Source organism: Micromesistius poutassou (genome assembly GCF_964030765.1).
Source record: "Micromesistius poutassou genome assembly, chromosome: 17".
Lineage (NCBI taxonomy): Eukaryota > Metazoa > Chordata > Actinopteri > Gadiformes > Gadidae > Micromesistius > Micromesistius poutassou.
Window position 1 is genome coordinate 7017625 of NC_140287.1, and position 16428 is coordinate 7034052.

General features: G+C 43.4%; 1 long non-coding RNA gene across 1 annotated transcript; it reads left to right on the forward strand.

The window, feature by feature from the left end:
- The first annotated feature begins 1503 nt into the window (after window positions 1–1503).
- LOC311361801 lies at window positions 1504–16330 on the forward strand. Its single transcript, XR_014638667.1, has 3 exons — window positions 1504–1626; window positions 1728–1858; window positions 15965–16330. It is a non-coding gene; the product is annotated as an uncharacterized lncRNA (long non-coding RNA).
- The last annotated feature ends 98 nt before the right edge of the window (window positions 16331–16428 follow it).

Consider the following 16428-nt stretch of genomic DNA (forward strand, 5'->3'; position numbering starts at 1 on the left):
ATGAACGGATCCGACGGTTATAGAAAAAGTGACATCCACGGACAAATGGGAGGTTTATTATTAAAAAAATATCGATACATAATCGGCCTAAAATAATTTGTCTTAACAAAAATTCTGATACAACGATTTGACAAAAATGACAAAATAACCATGTGTTCTGATTGTTAGTTTAAGAATTAAAACAGGCCAACATAAGGCTGATCTGACCAGGCTAACTGTTTGATTATTATTAGTTTGGTGCAATTTATAATGCGCCCTTTCCATTTTTGAGAAAAAGAATAATGAATATAGCCGGCGTGTCAAAACATAATTTACATTTTTCACATTTAAAAGAGACAACTTTGGTTCTGCACCACCTATACGATGTAATGTAAGATGTAGCCTAAGTAAACGCTCATGTAGCCGAAATGTCTTCACTGTCACCCGAGAACCACTTCAAAACTGATCACCTGCGAAAGAAAAACGACATGTGTGTTGACATCTCAGGTCAGTCACTCAGATGACAACACATAAAACTAAAGTAGGCTCGACGACCGTAATAAACATTTCACTCAGACGACCCAAATGATATCTGCTTGTCTGTCTGTCAGTGGGCCCGGACACTGGTCAGTGACGCATTCTGGAAAACTGATCCCGAGACTGTCTTCCAGTGCTCTCTTACACGCACGCACACACACACACACACACACACACACACACACACACACACACACACACACACACACACACACACACAGAAAAACCCACGCGCGCGCACACACGCACACACACACACACACACACACACACACACACACACACACACACGCACGCACGCACGCACGCGCGCACGCACGCACGCACGCACGCACGCACGCACACACACACACACACACACACACACACACACACACACACACACACACACACACACACACACACACACACACACACACACACACACACACACACACACACACACACGCACCAACACCAACACATACGTACGCACACACTATCTCTATCCATCTCTATCCCTCTCTTATCGCTCACAAGTGCACGCAACTCCAACCAAACTAAAAGTTCAGATAGGTGAATAAGATTAGGTCATTGTCACCCAAAAAAGCCCCCCGTGGCGACAGAGAATCGTTCATTGAACGGGAGCTGATTTGAGAACAGAGGTGGCTTGATGTGATGCTCTAACTTCACTCTTCAGAGTCCTAGGGGCCCATTGTCTCCTCCTTACTTTAAAATAATCGGAGCCCCTCCATGTTGATCCATAATAGATAACATAGTGGTCGAGGAGCAAAATCTCCACAATCCCAGCTCAGCTCGGTCCCCTCCCAGTCCCTGTGGTCAATTTCAGTGGAAATCCTGAAACCGTGAAAGTATTTCTGACCGTGTACCAAATGACACCCCTCCTTCGCCTTCTGAACACACAGGCCTGAATATGCGTTGATACTCCAGTCCCTCTTTACAGATCGTACTTTAAACAGCCGTGATCTGCGAATAAACACAGCCAGTAAACAATGGAGTGGAGGCCGTGCACACGCACCACCAAATTGCAGAAGTGTAAACTCAGGACCTCACAGCTCTGTCAATTTACACAGACGTTCAATTCATTCTATTAATTTTAGACATATAATGGTAAGCTGATTTTTTTTATAGCACACTGATCGATATCTGTGTAAAATAATCATTTTTTTTTTTAACTAGCGGGGCAGTGAAATCTTTGCTTTGTGCTAAAGTCAACAGTGACAGAGTTTGAGCTCAAATAAATGCCGTGATGTCTGGAGCCCTTTGCAGAAGGCAGACGGCAGGGGCTCTCCGATGGGCTTCCGTGGCTTGCCAACAACAAGCATCGACTGTTTTTGCACAGGTATGGACGTATTTATATTCTCTAGTTTTTCAAACGTGTTTCCGATTTAGCCCTTTCTAGTGTTGTATAGGCCTGCTTTGCTGCGGCACTGAGGCTGCATGCTTTCCAAAAGATGAGCTGAGAAAGTGTCAAGAGTGCGTCGTTATTGGCTTTCCACAACAAAGGGTAGAGCGAAGATGGGGTGATTTGCAGGTTGTGATAGAAATTGCCTGCTATGGTTTCTCTGTCTTTTCGTGTGAGCGTGAGTGAGGGGGCCCGCATTGAGCGACTGGTTGGCATCGGGGCTGATCCATTGAACAGTGAAATGCAATATTGCGATCAATCGAACCCCACCGGCTTACTCGGGGAGATGGACGGTTTTAGGAGGTCATTTTAAATTATTTTTTTCATAGGCCTACAATTGCACCAATAGTTGTGTTTGGAGGAAATTATTTTCTTGTGGGCTCTCAACATTAATTGTGGATTTATGTATTTTTGCATGGGCCTGTGTCAAAATTCATTCGTCTTCGATTCCTGTAAATCTGGCCTCTTTTTAGAGTCGTTGTCTTTTTTGGGGGATTATTGTATTAGGCCTATTAATATTGTTGTTGTTATTATTATTATTATTATTATTATTAGGCCTATCATTTATTATTATTATTATTAGGCCTATTATTATTATTATTAGCCCTATCATTATGATTCAATTATTACACATATTCTGTCATAGACATGTTAGGCTATTTGCATTAATATTATGACTATTAATAATCATATAAATCATTCATTCATGTTTCTATTTTCCTATTTTAACTTTTGTTTTTGCTGTTGATGTAGGCCATCCTTTTCTGGTAACAACTGCTGTTCCGCTATTAAGATGCTATTTAACGCTATTTCATTTCAATCCAAATCTTTTTTTTTAAGAATCGCATAACAAGCAGTTAAGGGTTCAGTCCAAACATAAAATAATTGAGAGCCCTGGGCATGCTTAATTCACTTGATTAAACAAGTGCATCCCGACTTTGCTCTGCACCCGATCCTCCGATAGATGGGATTACCTCGGCCAAGACCCCCCCTCCCAGTGCCGAGCGAAATGGGAATGGCCTTTTTGAGCTTTGCAGGTTCAAATTCAACCAACCCCAATCTGCACCGGACGCCCAAAAGGGCAGCGAGAACACGGCGCATCTGTGAGGGCCAAAGTCATGAATAACTCCAACCTCTGCCTTTCTTTAATAAGATATAGGCCTACTACAAAACCAAGGCCGACATATGTGCCTGTTAGGGGATCTTATAGAATAAAGTGAAATGTGGCCCCCTTTAAAGCTAGGCTGAAGATGGGGTGGCCTAACGTGGACGGGCCCACACGCGTGCACGCTCAGTCTCCTCCTGGGTTTAGATCAGGACCAGATAAAAGTTGTATGTGTCTTTGGGCTCAGTCTCAACTTCAAGCAGGCTCGTTTGTTGTTATGGCAACAGAATGAGGGCTGGCCTGGCTTGTTGATCCTTTTACTCCGCTAACCTGATTTCCCTGTATATCTCAAAAGTCATCTTATTTGCATATTTGTTAATTAAGGGACCGACATTTCGATCTTTCTTCGTTTCTCCCAGGAACACAATGAAGGCTTGCATATGCAGAAAGCCGCCTGGGAAAGCGACTAAAGCTATGCGCTTGAAACATTATTGATAGCATCGTTGCTGAAATGCACACGACTTGGAGACTGTGGCCTTTAGTTAGGCCTAGTCGTCGATTTATACCGTAAAATATTAAGGGAAGTTTGTATTTTTAGATAGGCTAATGCATGCAAATTACCATTCATTTAATTAATTAATTGAATTAATAGTTTCCAAATAGGCCTATATAAACAGGCCCGATCTAGGCTTTTGCAAAGGAGGACGATATATATTTGCTTAGTTATGGCCATTTCTGTTTCTTCAATGGATGTCAGGAGCCGATAAGCCTACATGTGTGCTTGCACCACTAGTGGTGGCTGTGTGAAGCCTGCTGGAACACCCAAGTAGCGCGCGGTCTCCCGGGTGATGGCGGGACACCAGGCGAACGAGCTGTAATTCTGTCCCAGCCTATTGCAGGGGTGGGACCGTCCACAGTAGCGCGACTTAACTCCTCTTTCACCAGAGATACTCCTAATCCCATATCTTAGCAAGGGAAGCTGCTATCCCACAGTATATTAAGGGACAACAAAGTCAAATCTCAAAGCCACCCATGGTTTCTCAGCAGTTAGGCAGTCAGGGTTTACACGCAGCGTGTCCACCCACCCTGCGTCAATTAACGAGGACGTTTGCCTCCCTGTGGCATAGGGTACAACTTGTGGACGGTTATATGATCAAAGTGATTTATAGGCCTTCTTAAAAGAATCAACATTTTGCACATTTCATTCTTATAGTTAGGAAAATTCTCTTATAGGACGTGCAGAGTTTCTGCAACGATTAAGGCTTTAATTTACATTTTATTTAAATTGTTGTCAATTAAGACCCGGCCAGCGTTGAACTTTGTAGACAACAGGAGCTTATTAAAAATAAAGCAGGTTATTTGTTATGCTTTTCCATAGTTAAGACTCATTTCTATTCAGCAGTTTTAGACTCAACAAACAAAACAACAATTATATTGTTCAGAAATTTTAAATCAAAGACTGTGAAAAAGTATTTAATATATATATATATATATATATATATATATATATATATATGTGTGTGTGTGTGTGTGTGTGTGTGTGTGTGTGTGTGTGTGTGTAGGTCTACACAACTCTGTTAATATATAAGCTATAATAACACACCAAATTATAATCATAAGGAAGTTAAAATCTTTATAAAACAGCATAATGTGGGAAGCCATAATTATGTAGCTTGAACATTCAAAAAAGAGTAGTAAAAGAGTAAATTATGATATTATTATTTATCTTCTAAATATAATGTAGGCCTAGCCCTGAGTATGAACCAAAGAGATTTTCCATGCTTAACAATGATTATTTTGGTTGTTGTATATTATATATATTCATTTTGTTGTGGCTTTCTTTCAAATTATTTGGATTAAATAATCATTATTAGATCTTAAAATTATCTATGTTTAATTTCTATATATCTCAGATGATTTAAGAAGAACATCGAGTCTTTGAATAGTCCTCTCTTCTTGAGGAAAACCAACATGATGTAAGCCTACAAGCCTCAGTCTCATTCACAATATTGTAGTTTAATTGAACCGATTTGTTAGTGGAAAATATGTGTCTGTATACCAGGCCTGTGTATGTGTGTGTTTGCTGTATTCTTTTGATGGGAGTACAGACAAGGTGGGAATGCAGCCACTGGCTGTGATGTGTCCAAACTCCTATGACACGACTCTGTGAGATTCCTTCTCATAATTCAAACTGCATGAAGCGATGAAGCTGAAAGGGAGAGAGACAAAGCAGGAAAAGAGAAATGGACAGAAGGAGAGAGAGTGAGAGAGAGACAGAGGGGGGAGGGGGAATAGGTGAAAATAATGTCTGCATCAACAATGACCGTTCCTTTAGTGAAGGTACATGTGGACCCCTAGAGGTGATGTATTCAGGCCAGGGGTCCCACTGCAAACCTGACGGTCTGTATTTACTCTTCGTAGGTCATTCATCATGCAGGGAGGACTCCATCCCCTACCCCCCCCCCCCCCCCCCCATCACAGCGCCTCCATCTAGCAATTTGTTTCTGAATAAAAAATGTGATCCTGATTGCTACGGTGGAAAAAAATACGATGGAGCACAAGAGGGAAATTCAAAAAACAGCGTCTCTCTAAAGCCCGGGCGCTCCGTCTCGGTATCGATCGGGAACAGATAAAATGGATGAGGGGAGAGACGGGTGTCATTCCCCTGGTGTGTGGCAGTGAGGCTGAGCCACCCGCGCACAGTACAAGATTAGCTCCTTAGGAGAAACGTGACGATCATCATGAGATAATACACGCGTGATCAACCATGCAGGAAAGTGCTCTTTCTGCCCCATCAAGATGAAATATGCACAAAACAGGAAATTAGCAATTGGCTGGACAGACAGCATCACATATTTCTCCTTTTCCTTGTGCGGTATGTTTCTAGTTGCATGTTGTGCATTTGTATGTATAAGAGTACATGTACACGCACACAGATAGCACACACACACACATAAATTAAATATTGAATCCATTCCGCTCTAATGTCTTCCAAGACGTTTCCTACTACTCTGCTAGCCTTTGACATCCCACCATACTGAAGAAGTCAGGCCCTGATCAGGTGATCAGGTGTGCGAGTGGTGTCCTACTCCTGTGTGATTCCCCTTGAGGCGTGCTGTGCCTCCGGGTGTGGGATCCTGCCGTACGCTTCACAGCGGTGAATAACACAGAGTCACAGCCCCTGTCTGACCCCTACACTCCATGGTGGCAGAGAACATTCAGCGGCACATGTCCACAGCGCCGACGCCAGCTTCCTTCCAATATCCCACCCTTCCCCTCCTTTCAAACGGCTCCGGGAAGCCGGGGCAGGGCCACGCCAGCCAATCACGGCGAAGGACACTCAAGTCATTAAAAGTTAATGAAACCTATAAACATGGTCCGCCAGTGATTCATTTAAACCCCCGATCCAATCTCCTAGCCCAGCCAAGGCAAACAAGGCTGCGCGGCCCCAGTGTGGTCGTCGGAATAACAAACTACGCAATATTTTGTCCCTGCACATGTTCCCTCTATGCAGACAGCGGCGGTGTGATAGGCTATTTCACAGCGGGACTTGTCCAATTTACTGAATGCCAGAATGGTGTTATGCAGAGGTGAATTCTGTAATCTGCGTTAGAGTTGAATTTAATGCCTTTCCTTTTACAACGGGGCCACTTGTCGGGATTGGTCGCAATAGATATGCCCTTTCAACATTCATGAGAATCACTGACATTCAAATAATGTGCTCATTTTAATACCGCGTGAGCGAGAGCCAAATCAGTGTGAGGAACCGGTGTTTGTTCTGCCCCATGGTTGTGCGAGTGTCGAGAACGGTTCTGTGATCCATGCAGATTATGGCTATGGTTGAGGATGGTCTTTTTTTTTCACTAGGGCCTCTCTATACTGCTGTCTTTGTCTCTTTGGTTGGGGCATTCATCATGGTTTCAGGGGAGAATTTCTGATTGACATCACTTCCCTGTTTGTTCCACCACATGCCCTAAATGACACGCCACAATAAATCTGATCACAACCAATCAACAGCCATGAGGGGTCCATGTACAAGAGCCAATAAAGCAGGAGTTAAGTGGTCGAACAGCAACCCCTTCTGTTTTAAAGACTTCCATCTCCCCCCCCCCCACATATTTTTCCTTGGGGGCCATTCAAATTACATTGCACCCAACGGGTATCACCACTGTCAGCCCTCTAATTAATTCCCATAGCCGGACTTGAATCAAATTAATCCCCATTTTAATCCTATATAAATGGCGATGTCGTTCATCATGGAGAGGCTGAGGCTCGGTTGAAGGATCGGGGGGATGGTGTCGACAGGGCTGTTGAGCAGATTATGGTGAGGGATGAGGGCGGTGAGGTTCCACCAGCGCCGAGTGGTCCCTTGATACACACTATTTAACCCTTGCCTGCTCCACAGTGACAGAGCCGCATGCAGCCAGTGCCATTTAATATCCGTTCAGATTAAGGAGTCAACAGGAAGATTTATTGTTCTTATCGCCACGACGGATCCCCGATACAATGATACAACATGATAGAGAATAAAATCTAAATTGTATGGCAGATTCCATTGTCATGTGTCAAATATTTCTAGGACTCTTTTGAGTGCACCGTAATGAAATGTATTGGGATGTGATAGACTTCTCCCTGACTTGTGGTCACAATGTTGTAAACAGTTGCGTCTGTATATTGATGCAAATAAAACTTCACGTATCCTTCACATGCAAACTAAGGTTTGCATGTCAGCTGCAGTCAATTTTGTTAATGATGTTGTGATCAGGGCTCTGACCACTTTATGTTATTATTATAGTTAGGTTAATTCAAAGATAGTTTGCTAAAGGACTAATCTATACAAACACGATTGTGCCACAGAGAAGCATTACCGGTGTCTTTTAAATGCAAATATAAGTATTTGTATAAAGGTCCAGATGGCGGCTCGAGCAGCAGTTATTGACGTGTGTCTCTGCAAAAATTGGTACTGTGAGAACTTCTGTTTCATTGCGGGTGCTTGTGTGATGATAGACGGGAAATGAAAAATACCACCTGCTCATCCACCAATAGCGCGATGACACTATGTCTCTGGCATTCTGTGGAGGCGTACAAGAGGCAGTGCTGTCTGCGACCCAAATATATTCCTGTTTAATGTTACAATATTTTTTTCAATTCATAGGAAATTCAGCCGTATTATAATTTAACCAGTGAAGTTGCATCTTCCTTACATGGATTCTGTTTGAAGGCTGTCTGAAAGAGTGGTTGACAGCCCTATGTTTTGGTAACATTGGCTGCGGAAATAGATTTTGCATATATTTGCCGTGGTTGTTGATGCAAATTTAAGAAGCAGTATAAAGTTTGTAAAAGTAAAAGGTGGCGTGGGAGGCATCCGAGGATGGCAGACTGTTCTGAAGTTAGTTTGGCAGTTTGGCGGATTGGTTTGGTGGCCGTAAAGCCTGGTCCACCAAATGTCCCCAAAAGCTATGATTTATTGACGCATCTGTAAGCCTACACATTTATCTGCCAAGCTTGGCTCGTGTATCTACCTACTGTTGTGGAGAGCTTGAGGAAAGGCACACAAACACACACACACACACACGCACAAAAGTTTTCTGTTTGCCTTCATTCTACCAAATCCTCGACAGCCGTGTTACAGCCCATCACTATTCATACCATTGTGCTGTCACAACAACTAAAGGCATCATTTGTGTCGCCGAATCTCCTCTTGTATGTATCCACTACCAAATGTTTGGCGACTGGGAGTGGCAATGGTGGCGGCTGTATAATTTGCTAGGAAACATTTTACCGAACATTTGGTGCTTAAAAAAAAAAGAAACGCCGGCATCGGCCCCAAGGCTTAAAGCAATTAATTCAGGATCCTGACATAAACTCTCCAATCCTTTGACAGCTTGGAGCTGAAATAAAAATGCTAGTTCTCCTGGGAACGGCAGGAGATAGCCGGCTCTTTTCTGGACTGTTTGCTCACTGGCCCTGAGAGCAATCTTCCCCAGTCAGAATGAAATGCAAGGACACAAACAATGTACCGGCGAGAGAATGGGAGATGGGGAATGAACAGTTTGGACTATTTGCTCAGCAGAAGGGCAGCCACAATGGCTGGCCCATGGCTTTCCCATGCATCAAGCCTCTTAGTGCTAGGCCTCCCTTTGTTGGCCGGTTTCTCCTTTCCCCAGGCCAGATAAGAGCCCAGCTGCCCTATACTTTTTAATTCCCCCCCTTTCAATAGCCGCCATACTGTATGGTCATTTATCGGCGGATGCCACGCCGTTGTTGTCGGCCGAGCAGGTTATCATAGTACGCATCTTCGGTCACCTATGCATGTGCGCTCGTTTACGGGGTCCGGGGCCCGATGGCTTTAACATGAAAGGCCAGGCTGGAGGACGGGGAGGGGAACAGCGCCTGACCCTTTCCTTTCTTCTGAGAGGAGGCAGCACAAGTCAAGCACAGAGTGCGATTACGATACCAGAGGGCTCTTTGCATGTGCCGTGGCTTTAGCTTCTCATTGGCAGAGAGCGGGGACTCTTCTAGAAAGGGAAAAGGGACAAAGAAAGAAGGCCAGGAATGAAATTGGGTGGCAGAGCAAAGCCCAAAGTGTGGTAAATAGTAAAACGCCGCCATTTTAAGCTATACCGACGGCAGGCCACTCTGAGCGTGGCGGCCCCGCACTGGAATACTGTTGGGAGAAGGCACTTGAAGAAGAAATGAGATGTGGCGTTTATATGACCTAATGACAACTCCAGTCAGAAGAGCGAGCAAACACGGCGGATTGTAGTGGCTCTAGTGAAAGCAGGCCTCCATATTGTGCCCTCTTTGTTTTGGTTTTGTCGGTTTGCATTTGGATTTAGGTTGACTTTGTTCTGGTTGTAATGAAGCCCTATTCTCACTATGGTGTTTGTATTGTGACTCACGTTGACTCGCTGTTCCGACTCGATGTAAAAGATGACTCGGGAAATATAGAAAAATATATATTAATGAGATGTAATGATAATGTCTAAAGGCATGTTTGAATAGGCAGCAAACCAACACGTGCACGCAGACACGCACACACACACACACACACACACACACACACACACACACACACACACACACACACACACACACACACACACACACACACACACACACACCCATCCCCCTCTGCAAAGGCTGTGGTGTCAGGGACCTCCTGGGTGATTTCTTCTACTCGTGTGCCATCACGAACAAAACTAAAAACTTGGTTCCATAGAAAAGCTATCACTTTTACTACTTAATACAAATAAAAACAAACAAAAGGTCAAATGAAACTATAAATAAATCGATACGTTATATACATTTACGCATTTTATAGAGAAACATGGATTTCTAGTGGCATTGATTTTAATCAGACAGCCTTTGTACAATTTCACAACCACTCCACGACTAAGCCCTTAATCTATGAAAACATATTTTAAACTGAGATGCTGTTGCAGGAGTAGATGCGATAAGCCACGTTCCTGGAAAGCGGTTCTTTATATGAAAACATACATCGTCTTTAATGAATACTTTTTGTCTTTATCGTCATAAAATAAATTGATTAAACCACGTTGAAGCATCAGCTTGTAATGCAATGGTCTCCTCCAGAAACAATAGGAGTCTGTTTGCACCTCTAACCTGCTTCTACCGTCGTAGGTAGCAAACGTGTCAAAGATCAGGTAGGGCAGGATGAATAGCTGTGCTATTGCGTGGCTCTGGGAGAGACAGGGCAGTCTTCTGGGTGGTGCTCTCAGCTTCACGCCCCACCAGCAGTGAAAAAAAGCGTGGAAAAGGGTTTGAGCCATTTCAACACCGCTTAAGGTTGTCTACGGCCGTGTAATTTATGAGTTGAGAGGACTTTTTTAAGTTCACTACAACCTACAATCTGCGAGCATTTAAGGGTGGAGAACAACCTGTGAGTCATAGGAAACTTACAACACACCTCCCATTACCTCAGGCGATATCGGTTTTGTGGAAACCTGTAGCATTCTGGTCGGTAAAATTAAAAATTTTAAGGTGCTTCATGTGGATATCATGACACTGTGTTGTAGATGTGATGTGCTGCTTAATGTGTTTTGGGACCTTGCTGCAATTTTAAGGTTGAGAGACTGTGACCAGTACACCTCCATGTCGCTCAGTGGGTGGTCATAGGTACGACCTGTCAGTCAGGAAGATGGATTGACAGGCTTGTGGTTCTTCTGGTAAACTGTTCAGAGGAAATGGTACCTCCTCATAAGTAAAGTGAGTCAATGGCCCTTGTGTTTGCAACAGCAATGCTGACGTTATTATGAAGGTTATTATTGCTGTTAATATAAAGGTTCAGCCTGAGGTCAGTATAGGCAACAGGATATTTTGTGTACACACTGGCAAGAAATACAGAAATACTCTGAGAAAGTCAGTCGTGTAGACACATGAAAAATTATTCATTCTTAAAATCTAGTTTAGTGGATTTGAATGTATTTATGTTGTTTGAGAGAAATTAGCTTGTATAAAATATTTATGGGTAAACATCACTCTTTTATAGCTCGTCTGGTAAAATACTGAACCATAACAGCTGCTGCATAAGGAATATATAATTTCTTTGTTTGTTTGTTCTTTGTAGATCAATAGTTAAATAAATAAAATAAAGTGAAATAAAAACAAACAATGTTATTAAGTATGACAGGAGTAAAACATGTCCCTAAACCTAACCCTGTCAAATAAAGTGCAGAATATAAATATAGACCTAATAACATTTTAAAAGCTTGGAGTAGCATGCTCACATTTCTCCCAAAAGCACAAACAACATAATGCTCCATAATTTGTAAAACAACAGGTGAAGGTTTAAGTTATTTATTTTATTTTGGGCCTCAATTAATTTCAACAAATACAACTAGAAAAAATTCTAACATCTACTTTGTGCAATTATTATTGATAAACATTGTTATTTTATTATTAATAAACATTGATTGCCTGTTAATATTTAAATAGAGGGCCATGGGATGAAAGAGGCTGGATTAACTATTATTTCTAAAAGTATTAAAGGATTTAAGATTCTTGGTCTATTCCATAAAGAAAACAACAAAATAATACATGGAACTTTGAATTGTATTACAGAAAATTTAAATTTATATTACACAGAATTACAAAAAAAACTTTTAACAATATTAATATGAAATGTTTAAACAACCATATTTGTGTGTAATTAATTAGCATTAAAATACTGAATCCAATGCAAACATGTTAAATTATAGCTGTTGCCTCTATTCGTGTTTAAAGGAAGGAAAACAAAACATAAATATAGATTATGGTTAATTATGAAATTTAAATGACTGTTTAAATACAACTCAAAGCCAATAAACAAATTTTAATACTGTTAATGTTTATATTAAACAACCAAAACAGCATAAATAAAAAATATCAAAATATTTTTTTAAACAATATCATTTTGCATATGAATCCATCATTTACATAATGCACAACATGTATTCTCTGAATATTGTCAGAATCCATTTATTAGTAAAAACGACTCCATCCCAAAGAGTCTTCCTTCACATTACCTTTCCCTGCCAATGCATGGATGTCAGCAGCCTGTAAACACCTCTGACACACATGCTTGAATGGGCCATGCGAGTCCGCTCCACATTCCTGGCTGTCCTGCGTCCAGGGTTCACCTCTGACGCCCGGACGCCAGCGGCTGGTCTCCCACGCTCCCACTGACTGTGGGACTACACCCAGTACCCAGCGCATACTCCCATCACATCCACATTATTGTTTACATTGTGTGATCTCAATATTGAATATTTCATCTAACAAAAAATGTAACTCTAATTATTAATGATGGATCATAATTTATATAATTATATAATATAATAATCAGCTATAATAATAATATCCTTAATAATTAACATACTCATTACAGTCAGAGTCATCAGAGTGAATGCTTTTCTAAGGCTGTTTCTGGGGATGGATCTCGGATCCGGAAATTAGAACATGCTTCCGAGGGAAGACTGCACAGATCCTGGGCCGGAAACCAGAAAGTGTGAGGGGCGGACTTCCGTAGTTTTCCCTGTTTTTTTCCCGATATATTCTTCCAAAGATGAACTCATTCGCCAGTGCAAGATGGAGGTTTCACAAGACGATTTTAGCGAATGTACTTCTACAGACTGCCCAATGTCCCCTGACGTTTTTAACAAGGTATGATTTTAAACCGGCCCTTTGTCTAAGGACCTTGCTGTCCGTCCAGGATGCTTTAGCTTCTCTTCCCGCCAGCTATACGAGAAAAGTTTAGTCTACCAGTACTGGCTGAGTTTGCGTTCGCTGTGGGCCAGGGAGGGACACCGACAAAGGGATACCTGGGTCCCAGATTTACGGTCAGCGGTCAGTCGGATGACGTTTGTTGTGGTTCCGCCGGTCAGGTTCTTTCCGGTAGAGACCTAACCCGTGTGTCACGAGTCCACAGATCCCCGCCCCCCCAGCCACACGATTGGTGGAAATACATTTGAAGCGAGCGAAAAGGAAGCGCCCCGCTCACCCAGATTTGAGCTCATCTGCCATCAGACGATAGATGTTAATCTAAAGTCTGATTTGCGAGACTACCGGGGACAGACTTTCAGACCCCCAACCCCACCCCCTGCCCACACACACACACACACACACACACACAGAAGTAGATGTGTTTTAAAATGCAATAGAAGCACTCTCTACAAGGATTTGGGATTTTGGGAATATAATTCCAGCCCAGTGCTTATCGGCACACCCAGACTGTTTGAGTGTTTTGAGATGCGGGCTCCCTGAGGACAGATCGACGGCGTCCTGGTAGGACTGCATATCCAATACACGGACGGATGGGATTCATGGAGGCTGTGTCTCTTACAAACTGCTCGACGGAGGGAGGATTCCCCCAGCGGCGCACACATAGCCGGGGAAGGTCCGAAAACATATAAATGAGGCTCACAGCCAAAACAGCCATGCACGCATGCATGCATGCATGCACGCTCACAGACGCACACGAATGCATAGGCCTGCTCAGAGGCGGCGTAGACAAACACACACACGCACACGCACACACACACACACAATGCATATACAAGTTCATGTGCATGCACACAGACACGCAATCAGAAGCGTACATGTACACACACACACACACACACACACACACACACACACACACACACACACACACATTCACATTTAAGCTCTCTCACACACACACACACACACACACACTGACTCACAAACACACACACACACACACACACACACACACACACTGACTCACACAGACAAAGTGCACCTCTCAGCCCCGGGTTGTGACCGGCCGATGGCATGGCCCAGGTATGTCAACTATGTTTGCCAAGCCATCCATCAGCCACCTTCCCTACTGAAACAGGAACCTTTGTTTAAAGCATACAGTTGTTAAGCCCATCCTTTTGACTCAAGTCAAGCTAATTTATTTCCTTATGGCCGAGGCAGGAGGATTTATTGGCACCTATGTTTTTGGCTCTTTGTCTTCCACTTGTTGTGGGCTGCCCTGGGTTCAGTGTGTTCGGAGGAGGCTGAAAGGAAAAAAAAATGGGCAGTGAGAAAGATGCCGGTGGGCTGCGGTGTGAGGACAGCCGTGGCTCTTATCATCTGTGACCAGGGTTAGCAAATAAACGCACAGCGGTGGACGTCAAGCCGCACGTGATTTATAGCGACGTGATGTTCACATATGACCCGCACCACAGAGATGGTTTTGAAAGTCCTTTGATAGCCCTGTATAGTGGAGCTTTTGTGATTGAAAAATATATATCCACATATGTTGTATAGTTGTATATGTGGTACAGTTTTGGGTAATATTGTGCACCGCCTGAGCTCAATACATTGGAGTACAATGTCCTGAATACAATGTTTAAACGTTTTGGATATGATTTGCATCTACTATACCTACTACATAAACTATTCAAAGAAACCATGTTTCTATATTTCTCATGTTTGTTTGTTGTTCAACATGTACTGTTGTAAAGTACAGACTTTGCAGCAACTTGCATCATTCAATCCCTGGCAGATATCGTATCCTGAATCTGTCCGAGGTAATCAGCCCTTGAGCAGGTTTTCCACCCTGAGACTCAACCCTGAGAACTATTCAGAAACATAAAACAAGAAAACCTGCCGTGTTTGCCAAAGCACATAGTGAGCCGGAGTCTCTCGCTCCACTCTACGTCACCACAACCTTCATCTATCTCCAGACGGGGCGCAGAGGAGAGCAGATATGGCTAAATGCGCTACGTTAATGATTGACCCGCCGAGCACAGAGCATCCTGCGCTGAGTGCCCACTTTGCCGGCTCTTGTTCTGCATTTCTTCAGCTCTAAATGTTTGTGGTCCCACCGTCCCCTCTCCAGATCCCTTACAGTACTTGTTAGCTTTCCGGGGGTGAGGGTGGGGTCAAGACTGAGTTTCAATAAAGAACCGTTGGCATGCCGAGGTGAAGCAGAGATAAGAGTTTGTCTTGGGCCCTTTTTACCGGGTTACAAGAATGGGCCTGTGTAAACTTAATTTCCCCTTAAGATAAATGCGGCCCTGCTTTGTGAGAGCGAGTTCATGCACTGCCTTTTTTTGTCCTAAAGCCTTCTTTGACAGGCGTGAAATGAGTCTCGTACTTTCATTAACAGTTCAAGATGGAGAGCAAACTCCAGGTCCCGGGGACTGTTAATTAATTACGGGCCGAGTTGACTTGGCCGTGGCTTTAAAGACTTGTTCAGTTCATTGTCATTTTTGGGAAACAGCGTGGATAAAAATGCATGAAACAGCGTTTTATTTTAGATAAGTTTATTAAAATGCACGCCGGCACTATGCGGCAGCTTGACTCAATTATGTTATAGCGCCCAATTAATAACTTTGTGACGATATTCCTGCAAGATGTTTTCAAAAGGAAATGCTATAAAGAGAGAGCTTAACCTTGTGTGTTTTTCTTATCCTCTACAGATGTGCGGGGCTTTGACTTGATGGAAACTTTTCAATCGCGGCTCGCCGTCTACTTTTCAACGCACTATTCGGACGGACCTTTCCTGTTTGACGTACCTGGCTGCAATATGAAATATCAAAGCCTCTGTCAGTGTGGAGCTGAATGGGAACAAAAGAGAGGCCTCCATTAATGATTAACTGTTCTAAAAGCCCCGGCTTTTGTATTCCCATGGTGCCCGGGCTATCTTGCCGCCATGTGACATGCTCACAGCATTTTTCGAGCAGATTGGGGGAAAGCTAGTGAGCAAACACAGGTGCTTTGGAGCGGCGTTGGCGACGCTGTCAGGGACAACCACAAACAAGAGCAGCTATGCCTGGCTAAATGAATCCCCGCCGCACACCCCCCCCCCAACCCCCCCCCCCCCCCCCCCCGCCTCCCCAGCCCCCCCACCGCCCCGGCACCACCAACCACACAACCCCCCCCC